The sequence below is a fragment of the Rhinopithecus roxellana genome, unplaced genomic scaffold (assembly GCF_007565055.1).
Source record: "Rhinopithecus roxellana isolate Shanxi Qingling unplaced genomic scaffold, ASM756505v1 contig3635, whole genome shotgun sequence".
Classification (NCBI taxonomy): domain Eukaryota; kingdom Metazoa; phylum Chordata; class Mammalia; order Primates; family Cercopithecidae; genus Rhinopithecus; species Rhinopithecus roxellana.
Genome location: NW_022142614.1, coordinates 20,380 through 31,836, shown reverse-complemented (window position 1 = coordinate 31,836; position 11,457 = coordinate 20,380). Strand labels below are relative to the sequence as shown.

The following is an 11,457-nucleotide window of genomic DNA, read 5'->3' as shown; positions in this document are numbered from 1 at the left end:
TGCCATGGAATATGGTGAGTATTAAGATAAAGGGGCACCCTGTGTGCCCTTGGAGCATAGAGCAGGGCTTGTGTTCTGGGAACATGGGCTCCATTTGAAAACACAATTTAAATTAATTTTCTTTTTTCTTTTTTTTTTTGAGACAGAGTCTTGCTGTGTTGTCCAGGCTGGAGTACAGTGGTGTGATCTTGGCTCACTGCAACGTTCTCCCCCCAGGTTGAAGCAATTCTTGTGCCCCAGCCTCCCGAGTAGCTGGGATAACAGGTGTGCACCACCACGCCCGACTAATTTTTGCATTTTTAGTAGAGATGGAGTTTCATCATGCTGGCCGGGCTGGTCTTGAACTCCTGACATCAGCTGATCCTCCCGCCTCGGCCTTCCAAAATTCTGGGATTATAGGCATGTATGTGTTCATCCTTTTAAATATCTGTGGGTAGCACTTAACTTTAAATGGGTACTAATTAAACTATTGAATGACTTTAGTATGGATTGAATGACTTTGTTCGGGCCTCGTTTTTAATTTCCTTCATTAGAGGAAAAAAAAAAGCAGGTTGAATATCCCTTATCCAAACTTCTTGGAACCAGAAGTGTCTCAGATTTTTTTACATTTTTGGATTTTTGAATATTTGTATTATACTTGCTGGTTGAGCATCCTGAACTCAAAAATCCAGAATCTGAGCTGCTCTAATGAACATTTCGTTGAGCGTCATGTCAGCACTCAAAAAGTTGTGGATTTTGGAGTTTCTGGTTAGGGAGACTCATCCTACATAGGTGCTGGATTGTTGCAGGAGTTCTGAACCAGAGGTTAGGTGACTAGGCTTCGATTTTCGCTTTGTTACTAAACAGGCTGTTTTCTTCCATAAGCCCAGCTTTAGATCCCCCGGTTGTCAAAGAAGGGGATGGGCCATCTGATGTTTAAGGCTTCTGTTAGTTCTGACTTGGAGATACCTGGCTTCAGTTCATCTTCCTTAGGAGTGAATAAAGAATATGGGAATTTTGAAATTGTTAGTCAACAGTTACAGGGTTGTTGCAGCCTGGTTTTGGGTAAAGGTCATCTTTAGTGAGCCCGGGGAGAAGCACTGGTTTAGCTGTCAGCTGAGTGGGGTAAGCAGTCCTCTTAATTTTCCTCTGTTTTAGTGAAAGCATTGCTAAGGGTCACAGCGTTAGTGGAGCTGGCTGAAAAGAGGAGGGGAACTCACTGTTACAGGTTATATTGAATGTCTTCTCAGTCACTAAATGCTTTTTATGATATGTTTTTCAGGATTTCAGTGTTGTATGATTTCTCTGTGTTAAGCACAGGAAATTTAACATCAACAAAAAAGAATGCTCTCTTTTTTTTCTTTGAGATGGAGGTTTGCTTTTGTTGCCCAGGCGGGAGTGCTGTGGCATGATCTCAGCTCACTGCAACCTCGGCCTCCTGAGTTCAAGTGATTTTCCTGCCTCAGCCTCCTGAGTAGCTGGGATTACAGGTGCCCGCCAGCATGCCCGGCTAATTTTTGTATTTTTAGTACAGAAGGGGCTTCGCCATATTGGCCAGGTTGTTCTTGAACTTCTGACCTCAGGTGATCCTCCTGCCTTGGCTTCCCAAAGTGCTGGGATTACAGGCATGAGCTGCCACGCCCGGCCTTGAATGTTCTTTCTATGGGAATCTACAAAAGCCAGCTTTTGAGTCTAGTGGTAGAAAACCTCTTCTTCATTGTTTAGCTGTGCTGTGAGCTTGGAGGGCTTCAAGCCCAGCTGAAAAAGCTGTAGTATTTTATGTCAGTTGGCTGTCTTGGAGAACTTAATGAGCACTGGGCTGGAGTGACACTGTCAGAGTTCATGAGCTCTTTGAAGCTCTCGAAGTCCAGATACTGGGGTTGCCCAAATACATCGGCTGGACTCACTATTTCTCTTGGGAGTAAGGGTGTGGAAAATGCTGTGGTCTTAACTCTGCTCTTAATTTTACAGTGCTGTTATTAATGGTAAGAATGATTTCATACGTTTGTATTTTGCTTCGTAATTCACAGAGAATTTTAAAATCCATTATCTGATTTTATTCCCTCAGCAGTTCTGTGAAAAAGGCAGAGCAGTTTTCATATCTTCTGTTTTCCTGTGATTCTCTTGTGGCTCACAGAAGCTAAGAGCCTTCACCAAGGTCATAGCGTGAATGAGTCGCAGAGCTGGGAGTAGAGGCTCAGGCTTCTAGGGACCCTGTTTCTTCCTCGAATAGCTCACTCTAGTGGCGCTATGCTCAGGTAACTGCGCATGCTCGGTTTGGTCTTTTGTAAATCCCTGCCCCATTTCGGGGGAGGTTCTTGGGAGGCTTCTATTCATTTTGGAGCATTTAAGTATCTTGTCCTCTCTCCCTCCTCCCAGATGCATGGGCATTTCTGCAGGCCCCCAGGCAGGCTCTTGTGCCTGGGGGCGTCTCCTGCCTCCACATTGTTTGCATGCCCCTTCTGAAGGTGCTCTTCCCCGCATGGAGCCCCCTCATGCCTGCCTCCACACTGCAGGCTGTTCCGTAAATGTTTCTGCCTCAGCATCGTTGTTTTCTAGAAATGGGATGGGGTATGGATGCCAAGTTCTTTTCTGTGTGAAGGCTGTGATTGTATCATCTTGCCTTCTCCGTGTGTGCTCCTTGAGGGTGTCGCTGTGCTGCGGTCATCTGTGTTCCCTAGGGTTCCTCCCTTGCAGTCCCGGCCGTAGCAGACATGCAGTCACTGCTCATGGCCTAAATGAGAGGAAGGCCAGCAGAGCCATTAAATCTGGAAAATGACAAGTGAGGGAAAGGAATTTTTATTTAAGGCATGTGAAAAAGAAATCTTTTTAGAAAAGTTGACCTGTTTCTCAACTGGAGTTGAATTTCAGCTCAGAAAAGCAGCTGTGTGCCCAGAGGGCTTTGGGATTTCAGTTTGTGACATGAATTGAATTTGTTTGTGTATGAATGTATTATCCTTTTGTGGTTTTATTAGGCCTTTCTCTCAAATGGAATTGATTTTTCTATAAAAGTCACACTTCCTTTTTGAGAAGTGTAACACTAATTGTATGGGATGGTCTCCCAAAAGATTACCTGCCAGGAACCAAACTCACAGCCCCGGGTTTCTGCCTGTGCAGCTGCAGGGCAGAGAGACATGCTCGAGCTGAAATCAAGACGCATGTCTGCATCTTCTCTTTCTTTACTGCTGTTTTGTCTCTGAGCTGGCCTGCCTTCAACATCTAGGAGCTTGGTGGGTGTTGACACATTACGGTATGGAGGAGGGATATGGTGTTGCAACAGCCAGGAGTCTCGCTGAAGTCTCTGTTCTCTTCCTGCTCACTGCTCTGACTTTGTATAAGTCACATTTGTAGGGCTGTGCACAGTGGCTTACACCTGTAATCCCAGGACTTTGGGAGGCTGACCTGGGAGGATCTCTTGAGCCCAGAGTTTGGAACCAGTCTGGGCAACATATGAAACCCCATCCCTAGAAAAAATAAACAATAAAAAATTAGCCAGGTGGGGTGGCTCATGCCTGTTATCCCAGCTACTGGAGAGGCTGAGGTGCGAGAATCACTTGAGCCCAGGAAGTCGAGGCTGCAGTGAACCATCATCACAGCACTGCACTCCAGCCTGGTCAGAGCAAGACCTTGTCTCAAAAAAAAACAAAAACAAACAAAAACCCATTTGTAATAGTGGCAGTAGTTAACTTTTGAAAGTTTGGAGAAAAGTTCCTAAATAACCTGTGACCATGGACAACTTACTTAGCCTTTCTCTGCCTTAGTTTCCTCATCCATGAAAAATGAGAGAATATGGTACTGATCTTACAGGATTTGAAGGAGAACTAAACGAGATCAAACTCAGAGCCTGGCACATCGTGAGTGCGCACTCAATATTATTATTTCAACATTTTAGAGGAAAAACATGCTAATGGATCATTATGGCTAAACATAGTCTATCACTGGCGTTACTCATGGTGTTGGAAGGAACTTGAATTCCATATAGATAGTGTGATGGAGAAAGTATTTTGGGCATTGACAGTGTTTATTCAAAGAAAAAAGGATGTGTCTGTCCTGTGTGGAGAGCCGTTTCCGCTTGTTTCTTTAAATGCTATGGGAAAAGCAGTTGACCCTGTGCTCTCTGCCGGACAGCTTCAGTCTCCGCGTATTGATTTGGCCAATTGTCGCTCACTGTCATCATGGCAGCAGCAGTTGAAGGGACAGCTTGTCTTGATTTGCATTTTTGGGTGTTTGTGCTATTTGTAGACAATTAAGACATGGAAGCCTGTTTATGGCAAGCTGGCAAATTCAGGAAAACATGGAAAAACCTGTTAGCACAGTTTGCACGTGTACGGGCACAGAGCAACCAAATAAACACACATGTTTTCCTGTATTTTAAAAACTCTCTGAAAAAAAAAAGACATTAAACCATTGTCCAGATGGCTTATAGAGCTAGAGCTTTTTCCTTGAAGTACATGAGTATGGCTGTCAGACATCTGAAACCCTAAGCCATCTTAAAACATCATTTTGATGCTACCCCCTACCCGCCCTTTTTTTCCATTTGTAAGGGACAAGGATCCAGGAAGGAAAGTATCAGCTTACAAAGGCTTTTGTTACAATTAATCATTCATGTTCTTTCTTTTGGTATCTTATTCTCTGTTTACATTTTATTTTTATTTTTATTTTAATTTTTTTTGGAGACAGAGTCTTGCTCTGTCACCCAGGCTGGAGTGCAGTGGTGTGATCTCAGCTCACTCCAACCTCTGCCTCCCAGGTTGAAGTGATTCTTGTGCCTCAGCTTCCTGAGTAACTGGGATTACAGGCGTGTGCCACCACGTCCAGCTAATTTTTATGTTTTTAGTAGAGACAGGGTTTCGCCGTGTTGGTCAGGCTGATCTTGAACTCCTGAACTCAGGTGATCTGCCTGCCTCAGTCTCCCAAAGAGCTGAGAGTACAGGTGTGAGCCACCGCACCCAGCTGCTGTTTCCATTTTGTAACACTAGCGTCACCCCAGTGTAGGGTGGCTAGGGGTATTCTTCTTTCCTGTTTCCTGGTGTATTTTCCTCTACAGCATTGATCACTCTTTAACATACTTTTTGGTTGTCTGTCTCTACCTACAAAAATATATGTTCCCTGTTATATCACCAGTGCCTGGCACGTAGATAGTTAGTCAATATTTGTTGAATGAATGAATGAATGAATGAATGGGCTGAAAGAACCTTATTCTTCTTTCTTCTGTCACTTCACACCAAATGCTTTTGGAAAATGCTATGTGAACAGGGATCGTAAGCAGGAGAGGTTACACACATTGCTGTGGGATAGCCCATCATCCTCAGATACTTGTCTGGAAGGAGGTGGAGTACTTGAGTAGAAATGATACAAGATAACTTCTTCGGGAAATCAACCAAGTGTCACAGCTTTTCACATAGGCGTGTGATGTTTGCGTATATGTGTATGAAGAGCTGTCATGGCCTAGAATCATGGGCCTTTAGATCCCTTGTACAGATAGAAAAGTAAAGGCCAGGCTGGGTGCGGTGGCTGAAGCCTGTAATTCCAGCACTTTGGGAGGCCGAGAAGGGTGGATCATGAGTTCAGGAGATCGAGACCATCCTGGCGAACACGGTGAAACCCCGTCTCTACTAAAAAATACCAAAAACTAGCTGGGCGAGGTGGCGGGCGCCTGTAGTCCCAGCTATTCGGGAGGCTGAGGCAGGAGAATGGCATGAACCCAGGAGGCGGAGCTTGCAGTGAGCTGCAATCCAGCCACTGTACTCCAGCCTGGGTGACAGAGCGAGACTCCGTCTCAAAAAAAAAAAAAAAAGAAAAAAAAAAGAAAAGTAAAGGCCGAGGCCCAGGAGTGCTGCAGGCCACCGAGGTAGAGTCCCTGTCTGCCCTTCTCAGTGTGCGGTCACTTCTCACTGCACTCCCCTCTTTACTGCTAAAGCCACCTTCCCTGACTCTGAATGTGTAACCACGAGGGAGAAAATGTACTCCAGGCTCACAGTTTGTGGATAAAAAACCCAGCAGCTGAAAATAATGTTCACAAAGTTTGTACCTAGAAAAAGTGGCCATTTCTATCATGTCTTTAAATGTCCCTGTTTCTCATACATTCTATAAACAAGACAGTAGAAGGAGATTCGGGAACAGCAACATTATCACAAGGGGGAAAAAATCACACCTAGAGCACTCCAGTTTCTGTTTTCTTCTCAGTTTAGGGCTGAGGCACTTTAGCTTCCTGTCTAAGGGACCACTCAAATCTGATTAGAAGCCATTATGGGCTGGTAATTATCCATAATTTTAGGAAGACAGATGCAGCACCAACTCTGTTCTCTAATAGCAGACTTATTAATTTTAAATTTGCATGGGAGGAGAAGCAGATGGCGAGGTGGGATAAGCGTTCAGATGCTTGGTCATTGACAACTTTTTACTCTCACATATCACATGGGGATTTGGGACCCAGGAAGCCCACTGAGAACTGATGACTATCTGTCCCCTAAACAGCTGGGATCTTTTTTATCCTGAGCTCAGAAAGATTGCTCCTACTGCAGCCAGGGAAGACAGGTTGTTGACTGGTTAGAAATCGTGGTATGTTATTTTCTCCACCCACAGTTCGCAGTTGGAAAGCAGAGCTATCAAAAAGTTGCCTTCTCTATTGTATTTCAAATCTGGGTGTTTAAAAAATTATGTAAGCAAATTAAGCATTTCTTTAATGGTAGTTGTGTGTGTTCTTGATGCGAATGAAAGGTGCATTCCCTTGTAAAATCCCTGTGACTAAATAGGAAGATGTGAGCCTTAGAACCAAAGTTGGTTTTCTAGATGATCATGTAGACATGATGCTGAGCACCAGACAAAGATGTTGATTGAAGTGATTTAAAAAAAAAAATTTGTCTGAGTTAAGATTTTACACCAATATTTAGAAAATCAGCAAAAGAACTTGGAGGAATGTTCTCAGGCATGCAGTTCAGCCCTCTGCCCACATTGTCATAAAATCCGAGTGTGCGTACAGGGAGGTGCATTCCTTTCTGTTCTCATCACAGGTCCTTCCCTGGCTCTGCACCTGCCTTTCATGTGCGTCTGTGTGAAGAGATCACCAAACAGGCTTTGTGTGAGCAATAAAGCTTTTTAATCACCTGGGTGCAGGCGGGCTGAGTCAGAAAAGAGAGTCAGCGAAGGGAGATAAAGGTGGGGCTGTTTTGTAGGGTTTGGGTAGGCAAAGGAAAATTACAGTTAAATGGGGGGTTGTTCTCTGGTGGGCAGGAGTGGGGGTCACAAGGTGCTCAGTGGGGGAGCTTTTTGAGCCAAGATGAGCCAGGAAAAGGAATTTCACAAGAGAATATCATCCCTTAAGGCAAGGATCGGCCATTTTCACTTCTTTTGTGGTAGAATGTTATCAGTTAAGGTGGGACAGGGCATTTGCACTTCTTTTGTGATTCTTCAGTTACTTCAGGACATCTGGGTGTATACCTGCAAGTCACAGGGGATGCGGTGGCTTGGATTGGGCTCAGAGGCCTGACATTGCTCTCTTCCCTACCTTCCCTACCTTTTCCCTCCTGTGTGGCTCTCTCACAAAGTGAATGGCCTCAGCCACAGCTTTTCTGCAGCTGCGTCAGACTGTGGTGATAGGAGTGGTGGCTGCTGCAGGGCCTGCTGTCCCCATGGAGCCCAGTCTTGCTTTCCGCTGCAGCCTGGTGATCATTTTGCACCTCAAGTATGGAATTCTATAGAATAAGAGCCAACATGCTGGGGATGGAGGCATCTTTATCACGGTGCTCTGCGTATTTTAATCTTGGGTAGAAAGTATGGAAAAGTATGGGATACATGTGGTTTGATGTCAGAAGGACGTTGTGAACTTGACGTGGACTGAGAATGTTCAGGTGCAACAGGCACCCCGGCTTCATTAAATGAGACTTCTCCATCTCCCTGCCAGGCACGCACAGGTGTATGGCCACATTTTATGTGTTATCCTTATCTAGAGTGCGCCTTATCATCATGCTTAAAGTTACATGATGATATTCTTCCTCATAGAGTAGGCCCCAAACCACATTCAACACAGGAATGTACTCTTGCTATTATACATAGAAAGTGCTTTCATATACCAAGTGGGAGAACAGTCCTAAAATCTGGGCTGGAATCACAGAAGGAAGGCTTTGGGAAGCAACAGATTCTCTAGTCCAAAACTGGTTTTTGATGAACCTAGAAACAGGACCAAGAGAAGTGAATTTGCCTAAGGCCCTGACAGTGTCTCAAGGTAGCATTTGAACCTAACAGTTTCTTGACCTATTTCTTTAAATGATTAGTCATGCTTCCTCTGATTCCTATATAACCATATTCCTCATTCATTCTTTTGTTTCAGTGAATTATTGCGGTGCTACCACCTAACAGTATTTGAGTCAAAATGTGGCAGTGTTTATCCCTTTCTAAGGTTTTTAGTTGCACAGTTTTTCAAAGTTGTGCTTACAGTTTCTTGTTGGTTGTAAGGTGTCCTTTCAGAAGCCAATTGTGTGGTGTATTTATGTTGATTGTTGGAGGTAGTTTGGTTAGAACCTACTTTGAGTGGCTGACGTGGGCCTGGGGCACAGTGACAACTGCCTGCTTCATAGGCAGAGATGAAGTAATTGCTTCCTGGGAAGTACCATCCTCCTGGCCATACTCTCCAGTCCATTTCGGTTGTGTTGCTTTCCTCGCATCTGCACCTTTCTGGCTTCATGTGAGTCTCGTTTATTTGAGCATATGACTTCAGGCTGTGGGGAAGAATGGCCATTTTAGCACAGAGATGTACACAAAGGGACAACTGGCTAAATGTGAGTGAAGACATTCTTAGGGGGGTTTCATTTCTTTTATTCTGTAACAGGCAGTCTGGGAAGCATTCTGGACACGTGGCCTGCACTGTCACAGTTCCTCCTTGCAGGATCGCAGATGTTTGGAGATCGTAGTGATAACCGTTACCATTGAGAACGTCATTCTCGCAGGCTCTAATAAGTCAGGATTTATTCAGCGTTAATTTGTTAAAGACAACTGTATTTCTAGCTGAATCCATGTTAGACGTTTCTCCTGGCAGTGTTGCTGGGGCTATTCCCGTGGCTTAGTCTTAGGGAAGCACACGCCTTTGAATACTGCTGAAGCTGTGAGTACCCAAAGCGCACCGGAGTACTTTTGCCATATGGGGTGTTAGTCACTGATACACGTCTCAGTCAGACCTGATGGATTCTTGACCCCTTCCTTTTTTAATTTCTTAATTTTAATTTTAATTTTTGTTTTTTAAGAGCACAACCCCTCAGGGGGCCACCGTGAATCTCTGGTGTCGTCAGTTGGTTGAAGCCTATTTGCTGTCTCTGGTTCAAACATATTCGAAGCCTGATGATGCTTCCCTCGGTTGTTTTTCTGCTGTGTGACCTCCGTGCCCACAGGGTTCAAGACTGTCAGAGCTGGGAGCCACCTTCACAACTACCATTGTTTCCGGAACCTCCTTTATCTAGCCCTGGGGATGGAAGAGATGTCATCAGGGGCGGAGGCTTATTAGGTTTACATGCCATTGATAATGAATGAGGAGGTTTTCTTTTATATAAGGGGAGCTTCTTATAATGTGCTTTAGTAGGGTAAAGAAGCTTTTGAGGTTTGCTTTCTCTGGAAGGATAATTTGTGATCCTGCCCTTGCTTTCAACAAAAATATAATTTGCATACCAGTGCATGTTGTATTACTGAGCACTGGCTGACAAATGGTTCTTAACTCGTCATTCACTCAGCCACCGTTTCTTAAATGGCATGTGTGCCAGCTGTAGTATTAACTTGCTAAGGCTCTAGGACTAACCCTTATGAAACAGGGGTCCTGGGGGAAGCAAATGCATATAAATATAAACGTTTGTGGGGATATCAGAGGGGGTGACTATAGGTGCAAAACTTCATTCATTCATTGTCCTATCTAGGAGGTTTTGTGTCTGAGCACCGTGTTCCATAGTAACACATTCCTGTATCAAAATATTCATCATATTATTTTGAAATTCTCTGCTTAGGTATGTATTTTTCCCACTAAGTTTAGAACTGGTTAAGGACAGGCTATGGGGTATGTAATATATGTACACACACACACACACACACACATATATATTACCATTGTAAATATACAATATATATTTATATGTATACACACGTATATATTTCTCCCTCTCTATATATACACACAACACACACATATATATATACACACACACATATATATGAAATACATACACACGCACACACACACACACTTCTGTCAAGCACAGAAAGTCAAAACTATGCAAGGGTTCTTTTAGGGGTCATGAAAAAATAGATGTGCTTAGTTGAGAGTGTCCTTAAGTTGCCAGGGGAAAGACAGGATGGATTCACAAAGGGAGATAGTTTTTTTTTTTTTTTTCTCCTTTGTTTAACTCTTGAATTCAAAATAATCCAGACGTACGGAAAAGTTGCAAAAATAGTACAGAGAATTCCCATATGGTCTTCCCTCAGGTTCTCCAAACATTTCACCCCATTTGTACTTTCTTTTTCTCTCTCTGTAGATATAATTTTTTCTTTTTTTTTCTGAAATGTTTGAGAGTGGAAGGTAGAATGCAGGGCAGGGTGAAAGGCGGAAGGAGAGAGGTGGGTTTGGAGGCTTTTTTTTTTTTTTAACCTTCTGAGATGGAGTTTCGCTCTTGTCATCCAGGCTGCAGTGCAATGGCACGATCTCGGCTCACTCTAACCTCTGCCTTCTGAGGTCAAGTGATTCTCCTGCTTCAGCCTCCTGAATAGCTGGGATTGCAGGCACCCACCACCATGCTCGGCTAATTTTTTGTATTTTTTGTAGAGGGGTTTCACCACGTTGGCCAGGCTGGTCTTGAACTCCTGGCGTCTGATGATCCACCTGCCTTGGCCTACCAAAGTGCTTGGGATTACAGGCATGAGCCACTGTGCCTGGCGATTGGGAGGCTTTTGCAGTAACCCAGAGAGCTATGATGAGGGCTGGACCTGGTTGGAAATGATGAGGAAGGTGAGAAGTGGTTAGGTCTGGCATATATTTTGAAAGAAGAGTTTAAATGGATTGGATGACAAGAGAGAGAAAAAGAAGTTTTAAGGATGATGTCAAGGATTTTGGACTGAGTAACTGGAAGACTAGAGATACTGTTATTGGGATGGGGAAGATTATGGGAGGAGTGGGTTATAGCAGGGAGAATCAGAAGTGCGTTTTGGGCATGCTAAATTGGAGGTCCAAAAAGAGATGTTAAGAAGTGCTCACTGGACACGGTGGCTCACGCCTGTAATTCCAGCACTTTGGGAGGCTGAGGCAGGCAGATCACCTGAGGTCAAGAGTTCAAGACCGGCCTGATAATTATTAAAATCGATCATTGATGTTTACTAATTAATCATATTATTGCTGCTAATACCGCAGGGGGTGTACACCTACGGTGTGATGTTGTTCCTAATATCCAGGGACAGAGGACATGATCTTAGTTTTAATATCACAGTAGGTGTACACTCACACTGTGA

The 11,457-nt window shown here is 44.0% G+C and overlaps 1 pseudogene; it reads left to right on the top strand.

The window, feature by feature from the left end:
* Nucleotides 1-227: 227 nt before the first annotated feature.
* LOC104660932 overlaps nucleotides 228-11,457 on the top strand; it is a 30,312-nt pseudogene continuing 19,082 nt past the window's right edge.